The sequence below is a fragment of the Vombatus ursinus genome, unplaced genomic scaffold (assembly GCF_900497805.2).
Source record: "Vombatus ursinus unplaced genomic scaffold, bare-nosed wombat genome assembly UNPS02014832.1, whole genome shotgun sequence".
NCBI lineage: Eukaryota > Metazoa > Chordata > Mammalia > Diprotodontia > Vombatidae > Vombatus > Vombatus ursinus.
This window is the reverse complement of record NW_020954610.1, coordinates 39,406,264-39,433,517: the sequence shown is the minus strand read 5'-3', so window position 1 is coordinate 39,433,517 and position 27,254 is coordinate 39,406,264. Positions and strand designations below refer to the sequence as shown.

General features: G+C 37.4%; 1 protein-coding gene across 2 annotated transcripts in view; it reads right to left on the bottom strand.

Moving 5' to 3' along the window:
* The window catches only part of APBA1 (amyloid beta precursor protein binding family A member 1), a 260,787-nt gene that overhangs the window by 124,925 nt on the left and 108,608 nt on the right, over window positions 1-27,254 (bottom strand). The window contains exon 1 of one of the 2 annotated variants that reach the window (XM_027839464.1): window positions 23,592-23,647. The exons of the other annotated variant lie outside the window; for it this stretch is intronic. The gene's annotated coding sequence lies outside the window, so the exon portion shown is untranslated. Of the gene's footprint in view, window positions 1-23,591; window positions 23,648-27,254 lie in introns of those variants that run through there. 2 annotated transcript variants of the gene reach the window in all.

The window sequence follows — 27,254 nt, the reverse complement described above, 5'->3', positions numbered from 1 at the left end:
CAGGTCCCACTCAGGCTGTCTGTTCACCCCAGTTTACTGGCCACTCCCATTCAGATCTTCCTTAGACCCCTCCTCCAGTCACCCCAAATTATTTGGCCACTCCTAGATCCCTCCCACAGTCTTTCTGTGTATAAGGTCCATCTTGTCTCCATTAAGGTGCTCAGATTCTTATAATTCAGCCAATACCTCACTAATATTCAGACTCCTTAAGAGTCTGCCCAATATAGCGGATGTTCTAATAAACTTTGTCTTTGGCTGAAAGAAGGCTTGGGTCAAATTCTTTTAGGCAGGACCCGCGTGTTGTGATTCTGAGGTCCCAGTACCCCTAAACCTCAATATTTTGGTGTCCTGTACGGGGATCAAACCCGCAATCTTAGCACCCTGGCTCCCATTTAAACGCTGAAACTTTCTCATGCCCGCTCATCCTTACAGGTGTCACTAATGTTCAGATTCCTTAAGAGACTGGCCTGTATGGTTTATCTCTAATAAACTTTTTCTCTGGCTGAAAGAAGATTTGGGTTAAATTCATTCAGGTAGGGCCCACGTGATCTTGGGTCCCAGCAACCCTAAACCTCTAGACCTCATCAGACTCAGAGGTGGGCTGTGGCAAAAAAGTAGGGGTGAAGTATGGGAGGACTTGGGATGGGGAGGTGAAAGATCTACAGAGATATTAGCAACAACAGTGCATGGAGAGTGGTAGTAACAGCAGTATCCCATAATAGGTTATGGGCCTTAAGAATTACTACTTATTCACCCTGACCTCCATAGTGTAGGGCAGGAAAATATAGAGAGGTTCTACTCCCACCTCTTAGATAGCAAAAGGGTAGAAGGACTTATCTTACACCCAAGGTTACTTGACCTTTAAGGTATTAAATGAAAAGACGGAAAATCTACAAAGATAAAAAAGGGTAAAGACTATCTGATAGATAATGAACAGTTTGAAGAAAAACTCCAATTTGTTTAAGGAAAACCTATACTACAGAAGAATCAAGGGATGAAACATAAAATCAAGAAATGTAAGATGAATCAGCACTACAGTACTAAGAATTTACCAATATTATCTCATTTGATTCTCACAAGAACCCTGGGAGATTATTATTATAATCTCCTATTATTATCACCCCTATTTTATTATTGTTGTTGTTGTCCTGTGTTCTTGAAGAGGACCAATGACATCATGAACGTGATGTCTTGACTTGGTGTCCCCATTTTATAGTTGAGGAAACTGAGGCAGACAGCAGTAAAGTGACTTGTCTGTGGTTACACAGCTATTAAGTGCCTGAGGATTTGAATTCAAGTCTTCCTGATTCCAAGGCAACTATATCACACTGCTTCTGATTAGAAATCATTAGTGAAAATTTCACCAATGGTCAAAAGCAAACATCACTGTATAAGAGGAAGAATCATAAGACCCCAGAAGAATCAAAAAATCCATGCCTCTGAGACACATTTCAAATTTATAAAAACAAACAGCACGTTTTTAAAGTAATAGCAAAGAATGAGGAAATTACATACCATAAAATTCCAAGCCAGCCTCCGAGTCAGGAAAATGTCTACTTCTGCCACATATTATGTGACCCTGACCAGGCAAGTCATTTAACCTCTCCATGCTCTAGGCAACTCTCTAAACTACAAACTTGTAAAGAAGGTGCCAACCATATCAGTTGATGGAGTTTCCTATATTAATGAAATTGCAGATCTAGCCACTGTCTCTAAAATTATGATTTTATTAGTTTCCTAGCAAAATGGGGAGGAAATGGCTGAAAATTTGGTCTCCTTTTTTCTTACTTATTAACGTAGAATGTAGAAATAGAAATTTAACATTTAAGAATCACTTTAACTCAGGGATCATTAATTTGGAATTTTTTTGGTTTTTATTTTTTTTTTCATTTGGTTAAGCAATGGGGTTAAGTGACTTGCCCATGGTCACACAGCTAGTAAGTGTTATGTGTCTGAGGCTGGATTTGAACTCAGGCCCTCCTGAATCCAAGGCTGGTGCTCTATCCACTGCGCCACCTAGCTGCCCCGAATTTGGAATTTTTTAAACAAGTATTTTTGCAACTATATTTCAATATAATTGGTTTCCTTTGTAATCCTATGGATTTTATTTTATGCATTAAATTTTTTTTTCTACCAGAAGGGCTGCATATGCTTTACCAGACTTTCCAAGATATCCAAGACACAAAGAAGATGAAGAATTCTTGCTTTCAATGCGTCATCTGGATCATTGGTGGCCCTGGAACCTCTACGGAGTACATGAGGTTAGCATGGGTGCTACTAGACTGCTTCTCCCTTTGTATGTTCTTCCTACCAGACAAAAATAGCCACAAGTCTTAAAAGTAAGGAACTGAATTTGAAAGTTGCCTGCCTTGCACAATGTACCGTTCATTTTCAGGCAGAAAGACATTGCAAGAGCAAGAAGCCCTTAAGTAGACAAATGTCTAACAAATGAAGTGGTCCCTACTTAGGCTCAGGAGGGACTTCGTGGGCAGAGCAAGACAGTATCAACATAAAACCTTAATACTTTAGGCCTGTAGTTATCTAGAGTTAAAAATAGCACTCTTTGTAAAAAGAAAACATTCGTAAGAGAAATCAAAGCATTAAGATCTGAGATCAAAATGAGTATTAGAGATTAGTGACTAGAAGAATAGCACTTGAACATATTTAAATATATCAATAAAAAAAGGTGTGAATCATGGTACACTAAAATAGCCAGAGTCAAAATTGTGGTTCATTTGAAAGGGCAATTTGAGGGTTGTATGTAAGTATGAACAGTCTATAGCATATTATCAACGATTACTTGTATGCTAAAAGTGGCATAAAATACATCATCCCATAGGTACATGACTAGAAAAGGGGATAAGCTAGTTATGTCATGAAAGGAAGGGATAACAGATGGATAACTTTTGTGCAGCTGGTATTCAGGTAATGTTAATATTCCTGGATGTGTACTGCTTCCTGAGGACTTATGGGGACACCGGGACAAGTTCACACAGGATGAGAAGACACCAAGGGGCGTTGATCTGATCATTGGAGGGTGTCCATGTCTCAGAGGGATCACAGATGTATTCAAGTAATATTAAATGTAAATAATGTACATTTCCATATTAAAAGCTTGAGAGATACAGAACAGATTCTGAAATACGTGCCTATCGCTTATAGGAAAAAAATGTTGCAAATATATATAATATATGGATGTATATGGTATTGATCTAAAATATATTAGACAACTGCAAGCTCAGAGAAAAGCAATAGTGGCAGTAATAACATTGGGTAAACAATAATTAAACAGAAAACATCAAGACAAATAGAGATATATAATGTTGATGTTGTTCAGTTGTGTCCAACTTTTCATGACCCTATGTGGTGTTTACTTGTCAAAGATACAGGAGTGTCTTGCCATTTCCTTCTCCATCTGATTTTACAGATGAGGCAACTGAGGCAAACAGGATTATGTGACTTGCCCAAGGTCACACAGGTAGTAAGTGTGTTGCAGCCTTATTTGAACTCAGTTCTTCCTGAGTCCAGGCCGGGTGCTCTATTACTGTACCACCTAGCTGCCCCTATAATGCTGAAAGGGTTATTAAATAAGGAATAAATAGAAATATTTAGTTTGTGTGCACCAAATAATTAATCAAATAAAAGAATTATTAAAACAACTATAAAAAGAGAGAGTAAGGTACTATTCTACTCCATTATCAGAATATCACACATCTAGTAAAAAGACTTAAAGAAATTATAGGTATGATTTGCATATAATGAATATGCATAAAGAACACATTAACAGTACAAAAGTAATTAGAAAAAGATGATAAAGATCAGAGCAAGAACAATTAGAGGAGAATATGAAAAATCGTGAAATTGATAAATTAAAATAAGCACTGTTTTAAGACCAATAAATTAATTAAAAATTTAATTTTAAAAAATGAGAGAAAATACGAAGTCATCAGTATTAGAGATCAAAACAAGAGGTCGTAACAAATCCTAAGGACATTAAGAATATTATATGGTTATACGCTAACATGAGGATTTAAAGAAAATAGATGACTATTTGCAAAAATATAAATGATCAGAATGGACACAACAGCAAATAAATAACTTAAATGGACTCATTTCAGAGAAAAAAAAATGATGAATCATTGGAGACAGTGTGGTACAATGGAATAAACACTAAACTTAGAGTCATAAGACCAGAATTTCAGTCCTGGATTTGAAATTTAAACTTGACCTTCAATAAATGACCTTCAATAAATCACTTGGGCTCTGTAGGATTCAGTTTCCTCATCTGTAAAACAGAGGGCTTGGACTAGAGGATCTGGTAAGGCCCCCTATAACTCTAGATATATGATCATATTATCAATGAATGACCCTACAAAATAACATTTGTCCCCAATTGCAATATTTTCTAAGCCTTCAAATAATGATTCTTATATTAAATAGACTCTTTCTAAATAATGAAAAAGATTTTAAGCTATCTAATTCTTTTTATTAGGGAAATGTGGTCTTGATTCTAAAACCTAGTAAAGACAATGCTAAAAAAGGAAATGATAGGTCAAAATTTCATTATCAAATATTTGAAAATACTAAAAACGTATATGTAAAGTAAATAGACTATAGTAAGTCATCCAAAAAAAACCATTTATGACAGTCAAGTATGATTTATACCAGAAATGTAAAGTGTATTCAGTTCTGGAAAATGACTAACATAGCATCCCAGGAAATCTCCACAAATTGTGTCATCCAATGCCTCCTCATATGGAGTGTGGGTGTCTCTGACCTTTTGAAAGCTATGTCGGTGATCTAAGATGAGCAAGGAGCCAAGGTGGTCAGAGTACATCCTGGGGACAGATTGAGCCTGTTATCTGAAGAGCAGTCTAACTAATTAAGGAGAGGTTCCTCACCAGCAGGTTGGCCCACTAAATGATGAATTCTTTGGCCAGGCTTACCCTTTCTTGTTGATACTTCAAGGCATCAAAGTACAAAAATTGCAAGACATCATTAAAGTTAGGAAAATCTTGATGAAATTCAGCATCCATACACAAAGAAAACATTAAAGAGAATAGGAATAAAGGAAGAAATCTTGCTTCAACATAAAAATTATATTCTTGAAACACAAAACCGACAATACAGAGTGTTCCAAAAGTCTTAGTGGAGTTTTAAGCAATTAAAAAGCTTAAAATTTCACCAAGACTAAAATTTAAAATTCTACTTAAGAAAAGCTTAAAATTTCACTAAGACTTTTAAGTTTTAGTAACAGGAAAAATTATTAGAAGCTATATCACCAAAATCAGGCACAAAACAAGGAGTAGAGGGTAAAAGATATGAAGACACATATAATAAATCCAATTTAACATTTATAATATTATGTATATAAATGTAAAAAACTGCACTTACCACTTCTTTGACCTAGTATTAAAAATGCTAATAATTGCAACAAGGCAGTAAATGAGAAGGGGCAGCTAAGCGGCTCAGTGGATAGAATGCCAGGCCTGGAGCCAGGAAAACTCATTTTCCTGAGTTCAAATCTGGCCTCAGACACTTATGAGCTATGTGACCCTGGGCAAGTCACTTCACCCTGTTTGCCTCAGTTTGCTCATCTGTAAAATGAGCTGGAGAAGGAAATGGCAAACCACTCCAGTATCTTTGCCAAGAAAACCCCAAATGGGGTCATGGAGAGACATTCAACAAAGTAAACAAGAAAAGAGTGATTAATGTAGGAGAGGGAGAATTGAAAATAACATTATTTGCAGATGACAAACATGATTGTTTACTTAAACAATTCCATGAGCTAAAAATAAAGTAAGACAATAACAGTAAGGGTACAGAATGGAGACAAAACCCAGAAAACATCATTTGCATTCTTATATACCACTACAAAAAAGACCCAGAACCCATCATTTAAAAAACAATTATCCATTTATAACAAGAATTTGTTAACCCATTAAAATTTTGGCAATTAACCTACCTGCATACATGTGACCATCATAAAGATAAGTATGAAATTATCTTGGCATAAATGAAGAAAAATGTAAACAACTGAAGGAAAATTCAATGCTGGTGCATGATTTGAATTAATATATTAAAAACGAGAATACTCTCTAAATTAATTTACAAACTTAACGCAACACCAATCAAAATAACAATAGTCTTCTTTATAGATGAATAAAATCATAAATTAAATTTATATGGAATTATTACTGGGGAAGAATAGCAAGAGTGAATTTGAAGAAGGGAAAAGAAGCTGATGAAAGAGAACTTTAAAATGTATAATAAGGCAATTATCATAATCGCTCCAAAAACCAGTAAAAAAAAAAAAAAGAAAAGTCCAATGGAATAAACTAAAGATAAAAAATAGGTTGTGAAAATAAAAGCTGAGGAAAGTTTTTTTTAACTTAATAAATGTTGAAAAAGCAATATGGTAAAAAATAAACTCAGATCCTCACCTCATACCACAGATCATAATCCATTCCAATTGATTCACAGACTTAACATAAAAAAGAGCTATAAAAATGTCAGGAAATGGATTGGATGAGATGCAAGGTAAAATGGATTTGATTACATAAAAATAAAAGAGGTTTTGTAAAACAAAGAGCCATATTATCGAAATAAAAAGAAAGATGAAATGTATAAGAAACCACTTAAATAGTCAAGGACAAACCCCTGTCCCCACTGGATAAGTGCTCAAACAATATAAATAAGACAGTTTACAAAAGAGAGTACACATTTTTAAAATCACTTGAAAGAGCCATGGAAATGCAAATCAAAATAATTTCAGGGTACTATTTCAAGAAAAAAAGCATTTAAGCACCTATGTACTATGCAAGGTGCTGATCATTAGGGATCCAAAGAAAGGCAAAACCAGTTCCTGCCCCCAAGGAGCTCACATTGTTATGGGGAGAGATGGTATATCAATACTAGGCATGTACAAGATATATAAAGAGTAGAGAGGAAGTAATTTCAGTTGGGAAGGAAGTAGGAGCTGGGAGGATGAGAAAATTCTCTTGCAAAAGATGGAACTTAAACTGAAATCTAAAGGAAGTCAGGAAAACTAAGAGGTAGTGGTGAGGAGGGAGAATATTCTAAGAATGAGGGACAATCAGCGCAAAGATACAATGTTCTGCGTGAGTAACAGCAATCAATCAATCGATCAATGACAATAATAACAAACATTTATTAAGTGTAAGCAGGCCAGTGTAGGGTGTGTGGAGGCGAGTAAAATGTAACAAGATTGTAAAAAGTAAGAAAAGGTCAGATAATGAAGGTCTTTAAATGCTAAGTAGAGAAGTTTATATTTGCTCCTGGAGGAAATGGGCAACCACTGGAGTTTATTGAGCTGGAAGTGGGGAGGATGACATAGTCATACTACTTTTTAAGAATCTCAAACTGAACAAAATAACTAAAAGTGACAAAAAGCTTTTCAATTATTTTCATATATTGTTGGTGGAATTGCAAATTGGTAGAATTTATCTGATGAACAATCTGGCAAGGTACAACAAGAGCTACAAAAAATCATGCACTTTGACCCAATGACCTCATTATATCAAACATATCTTAAGAACACTATAAAAACGATCTAGTGTATTCTTGAAGATATATGTGGCATCATTGTTTATAACTGTAAACAATCTAAATGATAAAATGAATGGCTGAAAGAATTGTGACTTATTTGTGTACTATATATTGTCTTACAATATGGTATATTATAATGCAGTTTTTAAAAATTCCATTTAAGGGGCCGCTAGGTGGCACAGTAGATAGAGCACAGGCCCCGAAGTCAGGAGGACCTGAGTTCAAATCTGAACTCAGACACATAACACTCACCAGCTGTGTGACTCTGGGCAACTCACTTAACCCCAATCGCTTCAGTAAAAATAAATAAATATGGCAAGAAAAAAATTCCATTTAGCTTTCTTTTTTGTTTTGCTTTTTGGTGAGGCAATGGGGTTAAGTGACTTGCCAACGTCACACAGCTAGTAAGCATCAAGTGTCTGAGATCGGATTTGAACTCAGGTTCTCCTGACTCCAAGGCCATAGCCCTACCCACTGCACCACCTAGCTGCCCCCCCATTTAGCTTTCAAAGTCATATATAGTCTACCTTCCAATTTATCTTTCTTTATAGCAATATTGGTTTTTACTCCCAACCCCTACCTCCTCTCCCCTTTGCATGCTGTAATCTAACTAAACTGGCATTCTCTCTGTTTCTCACACACAGCATTGCATCTCCTGACTTCTTGCCTTTGCCCTGGCCATCCTCCACGCATAAAGGCACTCCTTCCTTTTCTCAGCTGCATCGGATATATCTCTTCCTATAAGACAGTGGTTCTCTTTGAATGGTTCAAGAATCCCTTGTGCTTTCACGATGATGGGCCAAGAAATATGTGCTAAAAACTCTTTAATGGTGCCTTGAGCAGTAAATAATTACAGGATATTATGTCTAGTATATCAAGTTACCCTGGGGGTTCATTACATTTTTTTGTTGTTATTTTAAAGGGGTTTGAGAAACCAAAAATGTTGGGAATAACTGCTTTAAAACAGAGCTCAGGCAACATGTTCTGCACGAAGCTTTTCCTGATCCTCCCCTTCCCCTAATTACCAATGCCCTCCCTCATGAGCTACTTTGGATTTTAGAATATTGTACATATTAGTATTTATTCACTTAATATTCATGCTATATATATTTATATGCATACTTATCTCCTCTATTAGAATGGGATCTCCCTGTAGTAGGAATTATTTCATTCTTTGTCCTCATATCCCCAGGGCCTATATATAAAGAGAAGATGGGAGGTAATTTCAGAGGGAAAGAAAGTAGCAGCAGGGGACATGAGGAAAAGCCTCTTCTAAAAGGTGGGATTTGAGCTGCCATTTGAAGGAAGCCAGGGAAACTTGGAAGTGGAAAAGGCCAGGAGGGAAGGCATTCAGAGCATGGGGTGGGGGGCTCCTTGTAGAGGCTTAATAAATATTTGTTGAATGATTGATTAAAAATGACAACTATGAAGATTTTCATGAAATCTTCATGCCAGTGTGTGAAATCTTCAAGACCAGCGTAGAGTGACTACAACTTTGTTAAAAAAAAAAAAAAAGAAGAAGAAAGAAAACTCATCAAAAAATAGGGATGTTTAAGAACAAATAATGGGAACAGAAGGGGTCATAGAAGGAATAAATAATATTGTGACCATTTTATAAGTTAGACTTAATTTAAAATATAAACAGTTGTAAATATGTACTTAATTGTGTTGTTGATGTTTAAGTTTATATCGATAATAATTTTTTTTCCAGTATAAATTTCTAACTGGAGCACCTTACCCTAAATATTCACTTAAGTAACCCACCTGCAGGATGGGCTATCCGTGATACTCTTTTCCCTAAAAAGACCATAAATACTAAACATATGACACAAATTCTCTTTCTAGTAGTCAAATGGTGCTTCTGTGTGGGAAAGAATATACAAGTTGGGGTAAGGAGACAGAGTTCTAGGCTTACAGAGTACGAATAATAGCTTTTTAACATTTCTGCTTAGTCAAAATGGCAGGGCCCATACTTCTCATTTACATCTGCTTCCATAGTTGATTCTATGGCAATACACATTTGAGAGCAGGTGCCTTGCCTGGAGGAAAACTGACTAGGAGTATTTTTGAAAAGTCAAAACATGGGAAAGTCTACCTCATTAGCAAAGCAGAAATCTTATCTTTTCCACAGTAGGACAGCTGGGTCTTCCTTGAAAAAATGGCAGGTCTGGTGAATGCCTCAAGGGAGCACAAAAATTTCTGTTGAGCTTAAAGAAATGTTGACTCATTTTTCTAAATCCAATTTGGAAAGCAGATAGGTAGGAAGGAAGGGAACAAGCATTTATTAAGCATCTACAAATGATGCGATTTAGGGGTTCAGGGGTACTGGGACCCCAAAAATCACAACACTCAGGTCTTGCCTGAAAGAATTCGACCCAAGCCTTCTTTCAACCAAAGACAAGGTTTATTAGAATATCCATCATATTGGGCAGACTCTTAAGGAGTCTGAACATTAGTAAGCTATTGGCTTATTGGCTAGATTGTAAGAATCTAAGCAATGGCTAGATTTTAGGAATCTGAGCAGTGGCTAGATCATAAGAATCCCAGCAGAGGCTAGATTTTAGGAATCCCAGCATCTTAATGGAGACAAGATGGACCTTATACACAGAAAGACTGTGGGAGGGATGTAGGAGTGGCCAAGTAGTTTGGGGTGATGGGAGGAGGGGACTAAGGAGATTTGGCCTTTCTGGGGCCCAGATCCCAACCCCATCACTACTATGTGCTAGATACTGTGTGAGGTGTTTTACAAATATTATCTCATTTGATCCTTACAACAATTCTGGGAGATAGGTGTTATTATCCCCATTTTATAGCTGAGAGAACTCAAGCAGGCAGAGGTTAAGTGATGTGCCAGATAGCTAGTTAGGGTTAGAGACTGGATTTGAACTCAGGTCTTTTTGATTCCAGGGTCAGCGATCTAAACATCCTACATTTTAGAATCACTAGTTTTTTGGAATGTTACAAAACAAAATGTATTTGAGACAATTACGACAAGATGGCACCCACACCCCACACCGTGCTCCCAAACTCATAAAAACATGTTGGAGTTGGCATTAAAGAGATCTGAATTTGAAGTGTTCCCCAGGCACTCACTAATTTGGTGACCATGAGCAAATCACTTAACCTCCCTCAGCCTCAATTTCCTTATCTGTAGAAAGGGAATAATACAAGTACCAAGCTCATAGGGTTGTTGTAAAGGTTCAATGCAAAGCATTTTGCAAATATTGAGATGCTATATATACTTCAAGGATGTGTCCTAAAGGAGATGGCAATGTAAAGGTCAAAGGATAGGGATTCATTGATGCTGGGAACTCTCAGATGAGGAAACTCCTTCCACAGATACAGGTAGGTACCTGATCTTCAACTTAAGAGTCTGAGAGTTGCCTGAGGCACTGAAAGGTTTCCCTTCATATATATCAGATTGGCAGAGATGGAGAAAAAAACCAACTGGAAAATGGCAGGGTTGTGGAAGGACAAGTACACTAATTCACTGTTGGTAGAGACATAAATTCTCCAATAATTCTGAAAAATAAGTTGGAACTATACCCAAACAGAAATTAGAACATAGATTTAGAGTTGGGAGGGATCTTAGAGACCATCAAGTCCAACCTCTTCAATCAGGAAACTGAGGCATAGAGAGGCTATAGGAAGCAAAATCAGGTCTTATTACTTCTAAGTCTGGTGTTGCACCATGCTGCTTCTCAAGGCATAGACTTCAAAGAGGTCAAAGAGAGAAGGAAAGGACCCATGTGTACAAACACATCTGTAAGGGAATTGGTCCTTCACACACCTAATCCCAGAAAATAGACTGGATAATGAAGTGTTAAAATAACTATAAAAATGCAACTAAGCCCAGAGATCCCTTTATGAGGTGGAGTTAAGTCCCTCGATTGAATCAGAAAGGAAGCAACACCATAGGATGAAGAATTATAGGCCATTCTTCCAAGTGGCTTTTAAAAGTTGTTTCATTTGTATAACAGGACTGTACATGTGCAGCCTGTATCAGATTGCATGCCATCTTGGGGAGGGAAAGAGATGGAAGGGGAAAAATTTGGAACTCAAAATCTTATAAAAGTGAACACTGAAAAAAGAAAAAAAAATTGAAAAAGTTGTTTCAGTGAGTCTGAGAGAGACACTTCAAGAAGAAATCAGTTCCTGACAGGATGCACAGAACATGCAGAGACCTAGTGAAGAGAAAGCCCGTGAGAAGCGAGGTAGACATGTGGACAGAGGCAGCCACTGTAGAGGAAGGGGCCAGGTTTTTTTGGGGAAAAGAAAGTTCCTTGGGCAGATGAGGCAAGAAGAGTGTCAGGATAGATGATCAAGGTCTCTTTCAGCTCTAAATCTATTATTCTATAAATTAACAGGGGGTAGGGGTGGGGAAAGGAAGGTAATCCAAGGTCCTTCCCATATCTATAAACCTATTAACATAGATCACAATTTCTTACATCTAGAGCCAAGGCAACCTGATGGCTAGCCTATAAATTTAGCTGGGCTGGTCTTTGGGTGACAGATCTTTTGGAAAAAGCCTGGAAATGGAACTCATGTTTATAATGCATTTTCTATGGGGAAATGGATAGAAATTGTATTGCTCAAACCCCTCTGCACTACACACCCCAAGGCAGCATCCTTGTATCTACTTTCTCCCCTTGGGTAGTGTCATGGAAACCTGTATGAAGCAACACAGAGAAAGACTATTTGCCTTCTTTGTCTCTCTAAAGTGTTAACCACACGTCTTAGCTCGTTTGTATGTACTTATTAGAAATGCAGTTGGGAAAAGGCAAATGAAAGGAGAACATCTCCTGGGGGGGAAGAGACAGAGAGAGACAGAGAGACAGAGAGACAGAGACAGAGAGACAGAGAGAGGCAGAGAGAGAGAGAAAGAGAGACAGAGAGAGAGAGACAGAGAGATAGAGAGACAGAGAGAGACAGAGAGATAGAGAGACAGAGAGAGACAGAGAGAGACAGAGAGAGAGAGAGAGAGAGAGAGAGAGAGAGAGAGAGAGAGAGAGATTGGAGCACCTGAAACATCCAGCCCATTATGCTGATTGAGTAGGTTGAGCTGTCTTCATGCTTTGAGGAAAGCAAATTGCCTGAGGCTTTTTGACACTGGTCCAGTGGCTGGTCTTCTGACTTATTTGTTTGGACCTCAACCAAGACTTCATGTCTACCCTCTGGATATTGTTCCTCTATTGCTTCCTCAACTTGTTGTGGACTGGATATGTCCTCTGTCCCTATTCCTTGGATACTGCTTTTCTGACTTGGTATTGATCACATATCAAACAAATCTTTTGCTCCTGTTACTGAGCCTTCATTGGTTGTCTGGCCTGAGAGCATCTCTACTCTCCCTTGCCCCCAAAGCTCCAGGTTATCCTGGAGGTCATCTAGACCCTCCTCCCATCCCCTGCTGCTGCCTTACCACCAACACAGGACAGAGTAGCTTTTGTTATACTATATAGGGATGATACCCAGCTTACAAAAGTTGCTGTTCCAATAGTTCATTTGTAAATCCAAACACAGAACACATTTCCCCACAAAAAAAATGCATTATAAACATGAGTTCTGTTCCTAGGCTTTTCCCAAAAGATCTATCACCCAAGAACCAGCCCAGCTAAATTTATAGGCAAGTCACCATGTTTCCTTGGCTATAGATGTAAGAAATAGTGATCTATATTAATAGCTTCATAGATATGGAAAGAACCATATATTCATCTAGTGCAACCCCCCTCCATGTTAGTTTATAGAATAATAGATTTAGAACTGGAAGAGACCATGACCATTTAGTTTAAATCGCTCACTTTATAGATGGGGAAAAAGAGGCCCAGAAATGTGAATGTGACTTCCCACACGGGTAGTAAGTGGCAGAACTAGGATTTGAACTAGATGGTGCAGTAGATAGAGTGCCAAGCCTGGAGTCAGGAAGGCTCATCTTCCTGAGTTCAAATCTGGCCTAAGCTGTGTGACCCTGGGCAAGTCATTTAGCCCTGTTTGCCTCAGTTTCCTCATCTATTTAATGAGCTGAAGAAGGAAATGGCAAACCACTCCAGTATCTTTGCCAAGAAAACCCCAAATGGAGTCATGAAGAGTTAGACACAACAGAAATGACTGAACAACAACAAACTTATGACTCCACATGTGCCACTGTTTCCATTGCATTTTACTTTACTGACAGAGGGAGCACCAATACTAATGAAATTAAGCATCTTTGAAATAAGTGGATAATGTTCTTGCAATGAAAACTAATAGAAAATATATTTGTAACTGGTAATCAAAAAAATTAATAAAGGATGGGATTTTTTTAGGAACCCCTCTCTCCAATCTTAAGTGCTGGTACTTGTAGAAAAACTGGTTTAGCCTGGCAGACTGGTACATGCTGAGGCTGGTGGATCTCTTGAGTTCAGGAGTTCTGAGATGCAGTACCTTAAAACAATCAGATGTCTGTACTAAGACTAGTGACAGGATAGTGAGTCCTTAGGCACAAGGGGTGGAATTTCAGGCTGCCTACAATTGGTCAAATCAGTCTAGATCAGAAATAGAACAGATTAAAGACTTTGTACCAATTAGAGCAGGATCAGGCCCATGAGTAGCCCCTGTATTTCCATCCTGGGCAAGATAGGGAATCTCAGTCTTTAAAAAAAACAAACAAGCAAAAAACAAAACAGAAAAGCTGGTTTAACTGGAAGAAGATGAGAAGCTACATGGAGATTTCTATGAAGATTTTAAAGGGGACTTATGGGCATTTCTAGAGTGTTTAGAGGTTAACAGCACTGCTTCTTTGTTATGTCTCGTTTCACTTAGAAGCTTAAGGCTTGCCTTTTCTTTGATACATTAGCACTACCAGCCAAGATTGGACTCCTTAAAAAAAAAATCACAACAGATCACAACGGAACAAAGATAAGGGGAGAAAGACAGATTTTCCTGAGAGAACCAGACAAAAGAGGAAAGAGAAAGGAAGAAAAGTGAGGGCTTAAAAGAGTGTATGTATAAATGTGGAAAAAGAGATCACCTGAAGAGCTAGAGATGCTACAGTGCTACAGAGAAAGCTAACATTGGTGTTACTTCTTGGATAGGACTATGTCTTCCCCAACCTCTCTCCATTTTGGAGGTAGCTATAAGGGGGAACATGAATGCAGTTTTGCAGGGAGTCTATAGACATGTCAGCAAAGAACTTGGGTGTTGGCAGAGGTGATTCTGAGGTGACTGAAGACCAGTCAAGACTATCTGAAGGCAGTAGTGTGGAAATAGAGGGAGTAGTTTCAGTGAAGGGGCAGCTAGGTGGTGAAGTGGATAGAGTGCTGGGTGACATCTTCCTGAGTTCAAATTTGGCCTAAGACTCTTACTAGATGTGTGACCCTGGCCAAGTCACTTAACTCTATTTGTCTCAGTTTCCTCATCTGAAAAATGAGCTGGTGTCTTTGCCAAGAAAACCTCAAATAGGGTCATGAAGAGTTGGACATGACTGAAATGACTGAACAACAAGTTTCAGTAAGAATATACTCAAGAATGGTCTAAGGGAGAAAATGCTTTGTTTTGGGTTTGCTTGCTTATCTATCTATCTGTCTATGGTTTTGAAGGGGACACAGTATGAAAGCTGAGGATGTGTGCCTTCATAAAATAGATTTAAAGCTAGAAGAGTCTTCAGTGACATCTGGTCCTTAATCTCTTTATTTTGCAGATGACTTACAGAGAAGTGAAGGAATTTGTCCAAAAGTCACACAGGAAGCCAATGAATATCAGAGCCAAAAAGTGAACCGATGTCTCTCTGACATGGAATCCAGCAATCACTCTTTTCACTGTATCATTCTACTTCCTATCCTGCTCAATTTCAAGAGTGGTTTAATGAGTAAAAGTGAGAGCAGAGGCAGGGAATGAGCCCCACAGAAAGCTGGAAGCCCTTTGCTCTCATCTGCTCTCACTTTCACCTGTCAGACTACTTCTGAAACCTGGCAATCCAAGGCTCTCTCCTAAAAGACATAACTCCTGCTTCTCCTACCATTATGACTTTCCCACTGCCAGCCTCTAACCACATCAAAGCCACTTGCTCCAGCACCCTGGCTATTTTCTTCTCCTATCCATCCTCCACACAGCTGACAAAGTTATATTTCTAAAGCACAGGTCTGACCATGTGACTATTCTGCTCAAGAAGCTTCCCTATTATCTCTAGGATAAAATACAAAAACTCTTCTGTTTGGCATTTGAAGCCCGTCACCATCTGGCTCCAGCCTACCTTTCTAGACTTACAGCAAATTACTCCCTTTCACATAATCTTTGATCTACCCAAACTGGCCTACCCACTGTCCCTTAAATAAGATGTTCCATGTCTCCATGTCTCTGCTCAGTCTGTATCCCTACCCCGAGTGCACTCACTTTTCCTTTCTCCCTCTCAGAATCCCTATACTCCTTCAAAGCTCAGTTCAGGTACCACTTCCTATATGAAGATTTTCTTGATCTCCTTCTGCCCCAATTACTTTGCATTTATAATGTATATATTTTGTATCCCCTCATATTTGCCCCTGCTGTTAGCTTTAGTAGAATGTACAGTTATTCCTTCTACATCGCAACTTTCTCCATCGCGGTAGTTTCAATATAACATTGAATGTGGTTGGCATAAGAAATTAAATGGGAATTTTGGGGGAGCTTTGCAGAAGCCACAGATGAGATGCAAAGACCAGCAGACAATACAAAGCCTATGACCAAATATTTAACTCAAAAACACCTCATAAAAGAAAAAGAAAAATTCAGACTTCTTTGGTATGAAGGGAGGGCCAAAAATTTTTATGCAGATTTTCTATACTGCCAGAGCATCACCCCCCCAAACCCTCATGATGTGGAAGGGAGAATTGTAGGGACCGTTCTGTTTTTGTCTCTATATGCTCAATGCCTAGCACAGTGCCTAACACATAGGATGTTTGATAAATGTTTATTCAATTGAATGTCATAGCAGACACTTAATATATTCTTGATGATTGGCTGACCATAAAATTCCCCTCTTCAGAATCAGGCACCCCCCCCCCCCATTTAACTGCCACTAAGGTAGAACATATGATATGTGCCTAAGTTTACAGAAAGATGTTGGCTAAATTAGGTCTTAACATAAATTGTTATGAGGAAACATTTTTGAGAGAGGTTATCTGCCATACAAAGCTATAGAGAAAAAAAGAAATTAGCCCCGCATTCATCTAAAATGTTTTCAAGAGCAGAAACTAATAGTGGAAACATTTCAAGCCTGAAAGAGGCTACCCCAAAGGAGACTGTATAGGTGAATGGGTCCTCTAAATCATCCACCAGGTGGTGATGCCAAACCAGAACAATTTGGTTGCTAAATGATTCTTGAACTCATAGATATAGAGCTGAAAATAACCTCAGAAGACCTTCAGTCCAACCCCTGAATTTTATAGATGAGGAAAATGGGGACAAGTATGATGAAGTCCCTTGTCCAAAGTAACACAGGCTGCAGAATTAGCATTCAAGCCAAGGTCCTCTGATTCAAAATTCAATGCCTTTTTCACTATGTCACCCTGTCTTTATTAGTTGAATGGTTGAATCTTGGGGGTTAGTGATGGCAGGTAATAGGGGAAGTTGGCAGGCAATTAGCCTTTTGTTCATATAGGACTCTGAAAAAGTGTTCATAACTCAAGGTGGTGAATCATTGTTTCTTTTTTCCTTATCTGATTCAGTGTGTTGGAAGGAATAAATGAAAGCACTGATTAAGAACTCATTATGCCAAGCACTAGGGTCACAAATATTAAAAAGTGAGATAGTCTCTGTCCTTAAGAAGTTACTCCTCTAGCAGGAGAAGACAACACATAGTGGGGAATGACATCCAGGGAAAAGAGTTTTGCTCAAAGAAGTCAAAGGGAAGATGAATGAAGCCAAAGGACAAATCAATTAACAGGCCCTTTCTGGAAGCAATGATGGTGTTGATTTGATTAAACAACTGTTTGGCTCAAGGGCAGGCATTCCAAAATGGAATTGATTAAGTCCCCCAGGAGGATTGGCACCACTGATCCAAAGGAAAGAACTGTAATTATCTTTTTCCTTATTGATGTGTTCTATATGTATAAAATCAAGATATCTTGCCCCTTCTAAAAATAAAAATTTGAAGATCACGGAAAAATGAACACACTCGACTTTGAGTATGGTATCATAGGAAGAGTATTGGATTTAGAATCAGAAAACTTGGGTTCAAATGCTGACTCTAACATTTACTAGCTGGGTGACCTTAGACACATTGCTTGACCTTTGACCTCAGTTGCATCATCTGCAAGACAGAAACTACTGCTTGCCCAAGTTACTTCACTGGTTTGTTGTGAGAAAGTATGTCTTGTAAACTGTAATAAGGGCTACACAAATGCAAGTGATTATTATTGTCTATGTGAGAGCTTTACAGATCTAAAGGGAAGAGATGAATTTGCAAAACCTAACAATTTTTTTCTCCATAAATAACAGTGCATTCAAAGAAAATTGTGGGCGTCCAGAAATCAGTGTAACTGCTGAATTCCACATAGAAACTCCTTCCTGAATTTCAAAGCTACTATAATTGCTTAAAATGACAACGGCAAATAATGTTAATCAACAAAAAATTTACTTAAAAAGGTGAAGCGCTTACATATAAGAACCAATTCAATCAGGAGCCATGAAGTCACTGTCCAAAAATGGAATAGTCTTTAATCAAAGGTAAATAGGAGAATTATTTGAATAGTATCATTTTGGTAAAACTCAACAGACCTGGAAAGATAAAGGGCTCTCAAGGGTACTTCATTCTACCTCCCACTCCTTCATAAACAAAACCACCCCCACCTTTCTTTGAAAGGCTGGGTTCTTAACAGTTTGACTCAATGCAGCCCAATAAGCATTTATTAAATGTGGTACAGTTGATAGATAGAGCACCAGCCCTGGAGTCAGGAGGACCTGAGTACAAGTCCGGCCTCAGACGCTTACTTGCTATGTGACCCTGAGCAAGTCACTTAACCCTGTTTGCCTCATTTTCCTCATTTGTAAGATGAGCTGGAGGAGGAAATGGCAAACCACTCTAGTATCTTTGCCAAGAAAACCCCAAATAAGGGCCCAAAGAGTTGGGCATGATTGAAATGACTCAGCAACAACAACAAAGTTCAAGGCACATGGGTAGAAGCTTGGGATTTAAGGATAAGAAAGAGAGTCCCTGCCCTCAAGGGGTTTACAGATCACCAGTGACTCCACTGATCAAGGCAGTGGATTTTGATGCATTTATGGAATTTATTTATTTATTTTTCTTTTTTGGCAATGAGGTTAAGCGATTTGCCCAGGGTCACACAGCTAATAAGTGTTATGTGTCTGAGGCCGAATTTGAACTCAGGTCCTCCTGAATCCAGGGCCAGTGCTCTATCCACTCCACCACCTAGCTGCCCCTGTTTATGGAATTTATTGAGGGTCTACAATGTGCAAGTCTGACCCTGCCACTTTGCCCAATAAACTCCAGTGACTTCCCATCACCTCCAAGATCAAATGTAAAATGTTCTGTTGGACCTTTGAAATCTGGGCCCTTCCTACCTTTCCAATTTTCTTGTACTTTACCCCCATACCTACTTAACTTACAATCCAGTAATATCTGCCTTCTTACACATTCTTTACACATTATACACTCCATCTCACCTCTCATGCTTTTTCACTGCCTGGAATGCTCTCCCTTTTCATCTCTACACACTTCTCTAGATTCCTTCAAGATTCAGCTCAAATACTACCTTTTGCAGGAGGAATTTCTTGGTCTCTACTCACCCACACCCGCCTCGTCCCTCATTCTCTGAGATGACCTTCCAGATACTCTGTATATATCACATGTGTGTATTGTTGTTTGCAGATTGTCATCCCCGGTCTCCCCCCCCCCCGCCCCCGGCATTATAATGTGATCTCCTTGAGGGCAGAACCAAATTTTTTTTGGCCTTTCTTTATATTCTCATCACTTATTTCCATCCCCAGTACATAGTTAAGTATGTTATTGACTGACTAATTGAAATTGTGATCCTGGAACTCCTGTTTTTAAGGCACTGAAATTAACTAGTGAAGGGTTACCTGCATTTGGGAAGAGCTGCAGATACCTAGCCTGTGTGGTAGTTTTAATATATTTTATTTTATTTCTTTTGGGACAAATAAAAACCAATAGGATTATTTTGTTAAACCCAATGTGCAGGATCAGTTCCATTGTGTAATGCTATTGTGATTGAATGGAAAAATAGCATAAAGGGAAGAGGAAGTGTTTTCCCAGTGGGTGGGGGCTAAGCCAAGAGACTACCTAGATAAATCCTCATGGGCACACCTCTAGATTAAGGTGCCAAGAACTGCCAGCCACAAAAGGGGTAGAGCTAAGGGAAAGAAGAAGTCAGCCCTCAAGGGACCATTCTCCACTATTGGGTAGAGTATATAATTATCAAAATGAGCATGAGATTGCTAGTGCCTGGTCCTTATTATTGAAGAGGATCAGGCAAATGGCCAATAGTGATTCCTGGTGGCTTAATATAAAAATCATACTGTATATATGATGATGAAAAACATGATATTAGCTCTGTCACTGAAGATATAATCATCAGACCTAAGTCTACTTCCATCAGCCACTTGTCAGATGCTTAAATATAATGCCACAAAGATATTTCTAATATGCAGTTTTCATAAAGCTTCTACCAGTGATTTAGCAATGTGGAATCAAAGAATTTTAGCACTTCTTTTTATTCTTGAAGATAAAATAATTTTGATGGCAAACTTTTCTACTGTCTCTCACTAAAATAATCTTGGAAAGAAAGTATAATGGATGCTACTGAAAAGAAAACTTTAAATCATATGTTACAATAAGAGAGCATGGTGTAGTTTGTAGAAAACTGACTTCAAAGCCAGAAAGACCTGGGTTTTAGTCCTGCCTCTAATACATAATGGCTGTCTGACTGAGCAAATTTCTGTGCACAAAATTACTCTCTAAGACTAGAAATAGCAGAGAAGGTGCCAACCTGCATTTGTAGAGGGAATTTCCTCATTTGGAAGGTCCTTATACCAATGAAATCACTGATCTAGTCCCTAACTCTATGTATTAGGAAAAGTCTATACATAAATATTATTTTTTGTTTATTTTGATTTAGTATCAGGGACATCTGCATGAAAACAAGACTGCTTAAGATTAAGATTTCTTAAGGACTTGTCTGTTTATGTCTCTACTCACAATGATAATTCATGGTTTCATCAATAGATGATTATATTTTTGATAGAAAAACCCCCAGCAAGAGTTGGTAAAGCATGAAGAATGATTTTAATTCATGCAAGTGTTCTAAGTAGGCATCACGGCTAAATAAAATGTGACCAATATGGAAAATATGATTGAAAGCCTGAAAATATAGGATTTAGAGTCAGAAGGGACCTTAGAGATCATTTAGTTGAACCCCTGTACTTTACAGATGAGGAAAGTAAGGTTCAGGTAGGTCAGTCAGTGAATAGTTAACAAGCATTTATCAAGCACTTCTTATGTGCCAGGTATTGTGAAGGTAGGTAAATTGACTAGCACAAAATCACACCAATAGTAAATAGCAGAGTCAGCCAACTCTCTGACCTGAATTTTAATGATCTTCTCCCTATGCCACACTCTTTCATATCAATAAAAGCAACCAATAGGAGACTTACTACAGGTGGAAAAAAAAAACACCTCTGCATACACTCAGAGACATATATATTTGCTTTGTTTGTTGTGTAACTGATGCTTATGCATTTGGCTTCCATTACATAGCCTTCTGTGGCATAGGTAAGTGTCTTTCCCAAATTTGCAAATAGTCTATTAAGTTTAAAAACCCAATTAGAATAGTGCAATTTAGATGTGTATCTTATTCTTTTCACTCTTTGATTCTCTTAGGAAAATATTCAAGCAAATGTTATCAATACTATTGATTCTATGATTAAACCACCTATTACTACATATTGGGAAACTTAGAATATCCTGAAAAAGAATTAATTTCCATTTAGTTATGTTTCTATCTATAGATATCTTAAATTTTCTGAATATTTTTCTCAGCAAAGAGTTGGCACTCTTATGGGACATCAGAATCTTCATACTTCCTCAGCTCTTACTATTTTTTTTTTAACCAAAGCAATAATCATCCATTGTAACATTGTGAGTTATCATTTGTAAGTAGAAACTTGTAAACAGATGAGCCCTAAGAAATTTTAATCTTAAGAGATCTTATCTTCATGAAGATGTCCATGCTACTGAATTGAAATTAAAATAGACTTTTCCATGTAAATACTGTAATACATTCTTTAAGACAAAATTAAAGCAGCACTTACGGCTCCTCTATCCCTTCTTTTAACTGTCCTAGACAGATTAGTGTTAAACTTCAATGCTACAATGTCAAAGAACAGAATCCTGGAAAAGTGCAAGAATTAAGACAGACATGACAGCAGGGAAATTAGAATATGATACACAAAATTATAGTCACAAACTCAGAGTAATCTATCCAGATTTGAAGGCAAGAATTGTACATTTGCAAATTGTAGGGATTTTAAGGAATTCACTAAAAGGCATAACTAGAAGGCTTTAAAAATCAGTCAGGTGTTTAAGTTAAAATGATAAGAATTGAATGAAATTAACTTTTTTTTTGAAACCAAGTTAAACCTGTTACTATCTAAATGCAAGAACCTTCAGTGTAATAATAATAGCATTTATATAGTACTTTAAGACTTGCAAAGCACTGTACATGTTATCTCACTGTATTGGTAAAATTACCAAGTATTTTAGAAGTTGCTTCAGATAAACAAAGGGGGAAAGAGAAGAATTCAGAGGAGGAAGTTATAAGTAAAACCAAAGAAAAATCCCTCTTTCTTAAAGGGGGCCTCCAGAGATAAGGAAGCTCCATTACTAGTTGTAAGACATTTTGTCTTGCGTAGCTGTGCTTTGTTTTAGTTAACAACACTAACAGTGAAAATAAGAAAGATTGCATTTCCTTCCACCAAATCAAATAATATTTCAACAAAAAAGCATAAGAAAAGATAAATTTAATAATTATAATGTCAAATATAATAAAAATAAGGCCTATAGAATGAATTAAAAAGCAAAAATCAATATATGTTGTTTATAGAAAATACATTTAATCTGGAAAGATTTTGATGGGTTTTTAATTGAAGGTTAGGCAAAAATTTATCATGTTACAGCCAACTTGTGAAAGACAGAAGTAGCTTTGATTGTACTGACAAAATTAAGTTCAAGCTAGAAAGCATTCAAAGGTATACAGTCAGTGCCATATTATGTTAAAAGTTTTGAGTCAAAATGAGAGCATATGACTTTTCACTGCATATAGACAAATAATTTTGCAATCAAATGTATACAGCTAAAGGTCATAGTCTTAAAAGAGGAATTAGATGACACATTACAAAAAGTCAGAAACAATATAAAAATTCCAAGAAAAAGATGAAAGTTAAATAAACATAAAATTTTACAACTAAATAGGATGGGAAATCAACTAGATTTATTAGATACATGAAGAAAATTCAATGGAAGAAGTAAAAAATATACTTTTCAAAAAATACATTAAGAATATACAAAATACTGATCACATACCAAGCAATTAGAAAAGCTGGACTTTTGTATAATACATTTATGGATCATTTTTCATTAAAGCTAGATGTAGCTATTGAATATCTACCTTGAACTAAAAAAGGATTTATTAAATAATTCTTGGATGAGAGAAGAAATGAAAAACAAGAGAGATTATACAAATGATAAAGGCAATTCAGATACATATCAAAATCTATGATATGCTGTTAAAAAATATTTAGAATAAAAATTAGAGCACAAAATATCTACATTAATAAGAAAGAGGAACTTAGTGAATTTAGTCTCTACTCAAAAACCTCCAGATAGAAAGAAATCAAGATATAACCAGAATGAAAAAGCAGAAACAGCTAAGATATCAACAGTTATTCTCACAGAATCTCAGAATTTTAGGGAACCTCAGAAACCATCTAGTTCAACCTAATCCATACCTAACAAGTAATCATCTCACCATCCTTACCTTGAAGAACTCTAGCGAAGGGGAACTCATTACCTCCCAAGGCAGCTCATTTCACTTTTGAATAGGTCAAATTGTCAGGCAATTTTTTTTCCTACAGTCAAATCATAATTTGCTTCTTTGTAACTTTCACTTCTTGATTCTAATTCTGTCATCTGGAGCCAAGCAATATAAAATAAACCCCTTCTCATATGACAGCCCTTAAAATACTTTAAGTCATCTATTTTCCCCCAAGATTTTATTCCTCCAGGCTAAACGCCTGCATATCCTTTGCCCAGAAATCTATCATATTATCACCAGGCTGCCTTTCTCTAGAGACTCTCTGAATTATCAATGTCCTTCCCAAAACATAGCATTCAGAACTCAATATTATACTTCACATACATGTAATAGATTACTGTTTGAAACAGCAGGTAGTGACAGAGACACTGGAACTTGAGTTCAAATCCTCAGTCTGCTATTTATTATCTGTGTAACCTTTGGGCCTAAGTGTTCTCATCTGTAAAACGAGAGGGATGGCCTAGATGACCCCCAAGGTCCTTTCCTACTCTAGACCTATGACACTATAACTTGAAACAGAGAGTTGAAAGATATGAGAATGGAATATAATTCAATAAAACCTGTTAGGGAAAACTGGATATATGTGTAGTGATATGGCAATAAATTCTAACAATTCAATCTTAAATTTGTAATTGAAATAGAGAAGGAGGAGGAGGAGAAGAAGAAGAAGAAGAAGAAAAAGAGGAAGAGGAAGAAGGCGAAGAAGGAGAAAACATTATAACAAAAAGGAATTATTCATTTGTTGTAATTGTGGAAAGGAGGATTTTTTTAATCAATCAAATGGAAAACATTAATGTGGACAAAATGGATGTGATTTTTAAAATAGAGAAAAAACATGATGGAAAAACAGTATCTCTAAAGCAAACAAAAAAAAAAAGAAAGAAATTTAGAGAAATATTTGAAGTACATTAGATAAAGTTCCGACACCTTGATTTTATAAGGAATTTAGATAGATCTATCAGAATTTCAATTATCATCTCTGTGTAGATGATTCTGAGATATACTAGTCCTGCCCTTACCTCCAGTTTCACATTTCTAACTGCTTATTAGACATCTTGAACTAGATGTTCATAGACATCTTAAATTCAGCATGTCCAGAACTGAACTCATATTTCCTTCCAAACCTTCCCCTTTTCCTAACTTCTCTATTATATTGAGGGTACCACTATTCTTCTAATCACCCTGGCTTATAACCTTGGTGAGACATATCCAGTCATTTCTCAAGTTCTGGCACTTCTACTTTCATAGCATCTCTCATATATTCTCTCTTTCTCCATCTGACACTGCTACCACCCATACATAGGCTCTTATCTCTTCAAGCCTGGACTATTCAGTAGCATGCTGGTTGGTTTCCCTTGTCTCAAGTCTCTCCCTATTCCAATCCAACCTCCATTCAGCTGACAAATTGATCTTCCTAAAATGCAGGTCTGACTATACCACTCCTTATTCCATAAATTCCAGTAGTTTCCTATCACCTCTAGAATCGAATATAAAATCCCCTGTTTGTCTTTTAAAACCCTTCATAATCTAGCTTCTTCCTACCTTTCCAGTCTTCTTATACCTTACTTCCCTTCAAGTATTCTGTGATCCAGTGACCAACCTTCTTGCTGTTCCTTGAGCACAGCACTCCCTCTCCCTTCTATGAGGATTTTCACTGGTTCTCCCCTATTCCTGGAACTCTCTTCCTCTTCATCTCTGTCTCCCTTCAAATATCAGCAAAAGTCCTACCTTCTCCCAGAAACTTATCCTACTCCTCCATAATCTGAAGGCTTTCTCTCTGAAACTAACCCCTCCCTCTGTTTATCCTGCATTTTGCATATTTTTGTACTCTTCAGGACCCACGGACCATAGCACGCCATGCCCTTCTATCCTTTACTATGTCTTCAAGTCTAAGTTTATGTTCATTGTTTCCATGACACTATCTATCCATCTCATCCTCTGCCATCGCCTTTTCCTGAGCTATTTACATGCTGCTTCGACAATTAGACTGTAAGCTTTTTGAGAACAGAAACTATGTTTTTTGCCTTTCTTTGTATCCTCAGTGCTTAGCACAGTGCCCGGCACATAGTAGGCATTTAATAAAATATACACTCTACAGTGTGACATTAAAAGATCTGAACAGACACATTTTGAAAGAGGAAAAACACATTGTTAATAATTGGACAAAAATATACTAAAATGCCTTAATAATCATAGATATACAAATTAAGATAGCATTGAGTTCACTTTAAATGGCTTCTTTCTTCCCCTTCATTAAGGGTTCTGATGCCCAAGGCAAGTGTGTACATGGAGGGAGTAGTTCATAGACTCATAGACTTAAGGGTTGGAAGGGTCCCTAAATATCATCTAGATTAGCATTCTCTTTTTACATATGAGACACATGAGGCCCAAAGAGCTGGAGTGATTTATCCACATTATTACATTCATTACCTGCAGGATTTTGGACAAATCACTTAATTTCTCTAGGTTTCAGTTTCCTCATTTATAAAAGGAAGAGGGTTGGACTATAATGCTCCCTGAAGTCCCATCCAGCTTTAACGCTAAGATTTTTGGTCCTAAGGTCTCACACAGAGAAAGGCAGAACCAGATTCTAACTCCAAATCCAGGGCTATGGTTATTAATTGTGGAGAAGAACCTTAAAATTCTTTCTGAAAAACTGTTGTTGTTAAATCGCTTCAGTTATGTCCAACTCTTTGTGACCTCATTTGAGGTTTTCTTGACAGATACTGGAGCAGTTTGGCATTTCCTTCTCTAGCTCATTTATAGATGAGGACACCAAGGCAAACAGGGTTAAGTGACTTGCTCAGGGTCACACAGCTAGTAAGTGTCTGAGGCCAGACTTGAACTTAGGAAGATAAGTCTTCCTGACTCCAGGCTCGGTGCTTTATCCACTGCATCATCTATTGCTTATTCAACAATTCATGTCAGAAAATATTTATTAAGTACCACTGTATGCTAGGCACAATGCTAAGTGCTGGGGACATAAAGACAACAAAAAAAATGAAACAGTTCCTATCCTGAAGGAGTTTCTATTTGACTGGATATTTCACTTCAAAGAGCTGTGGTTTCCCTCATGAGAGTGCTACCTCAACTGTCCCTTAGTATTCTATTTTTAGAATATTATATAATAATAATAATAATAATAGCTCACATTTATATATAGCTTTAAGGCTTACAAAATGCTTTACATATATTAGTTCATTTGATCTTCACAACAACCAGAGAGGTAGGTGCTATTGCCATAACTATTTTACAGATAAGGAAACTAAAGTAGGCAGAGGTTAAATGATTTGCCCTGTCCTCACCTGTAAAATGAGCTGGAGAAGGAAATGGCAAACCACTCCAGTATCTCTGCCAAGAGAACCCCAAATGGGGTCATGAAGAGTCAGACACGACTGAAATAACAACAAAAATAGGTGGTAGTATTTTGTGAGGCCAGATAGGAACTCGGGTCTTCCTGACTTTCAGTCCAGCACTCTCTCCATGGTGCTATCTGCCTGCCAGAGTTGCTGTTCTGGTTTCTGGAATGGCTGTGGCCAAAATCTGGAGATGAGACTCTTTGAACTTGGCTAAATTAGCTCTTTGAGAACCCAGAATCACCTCAAT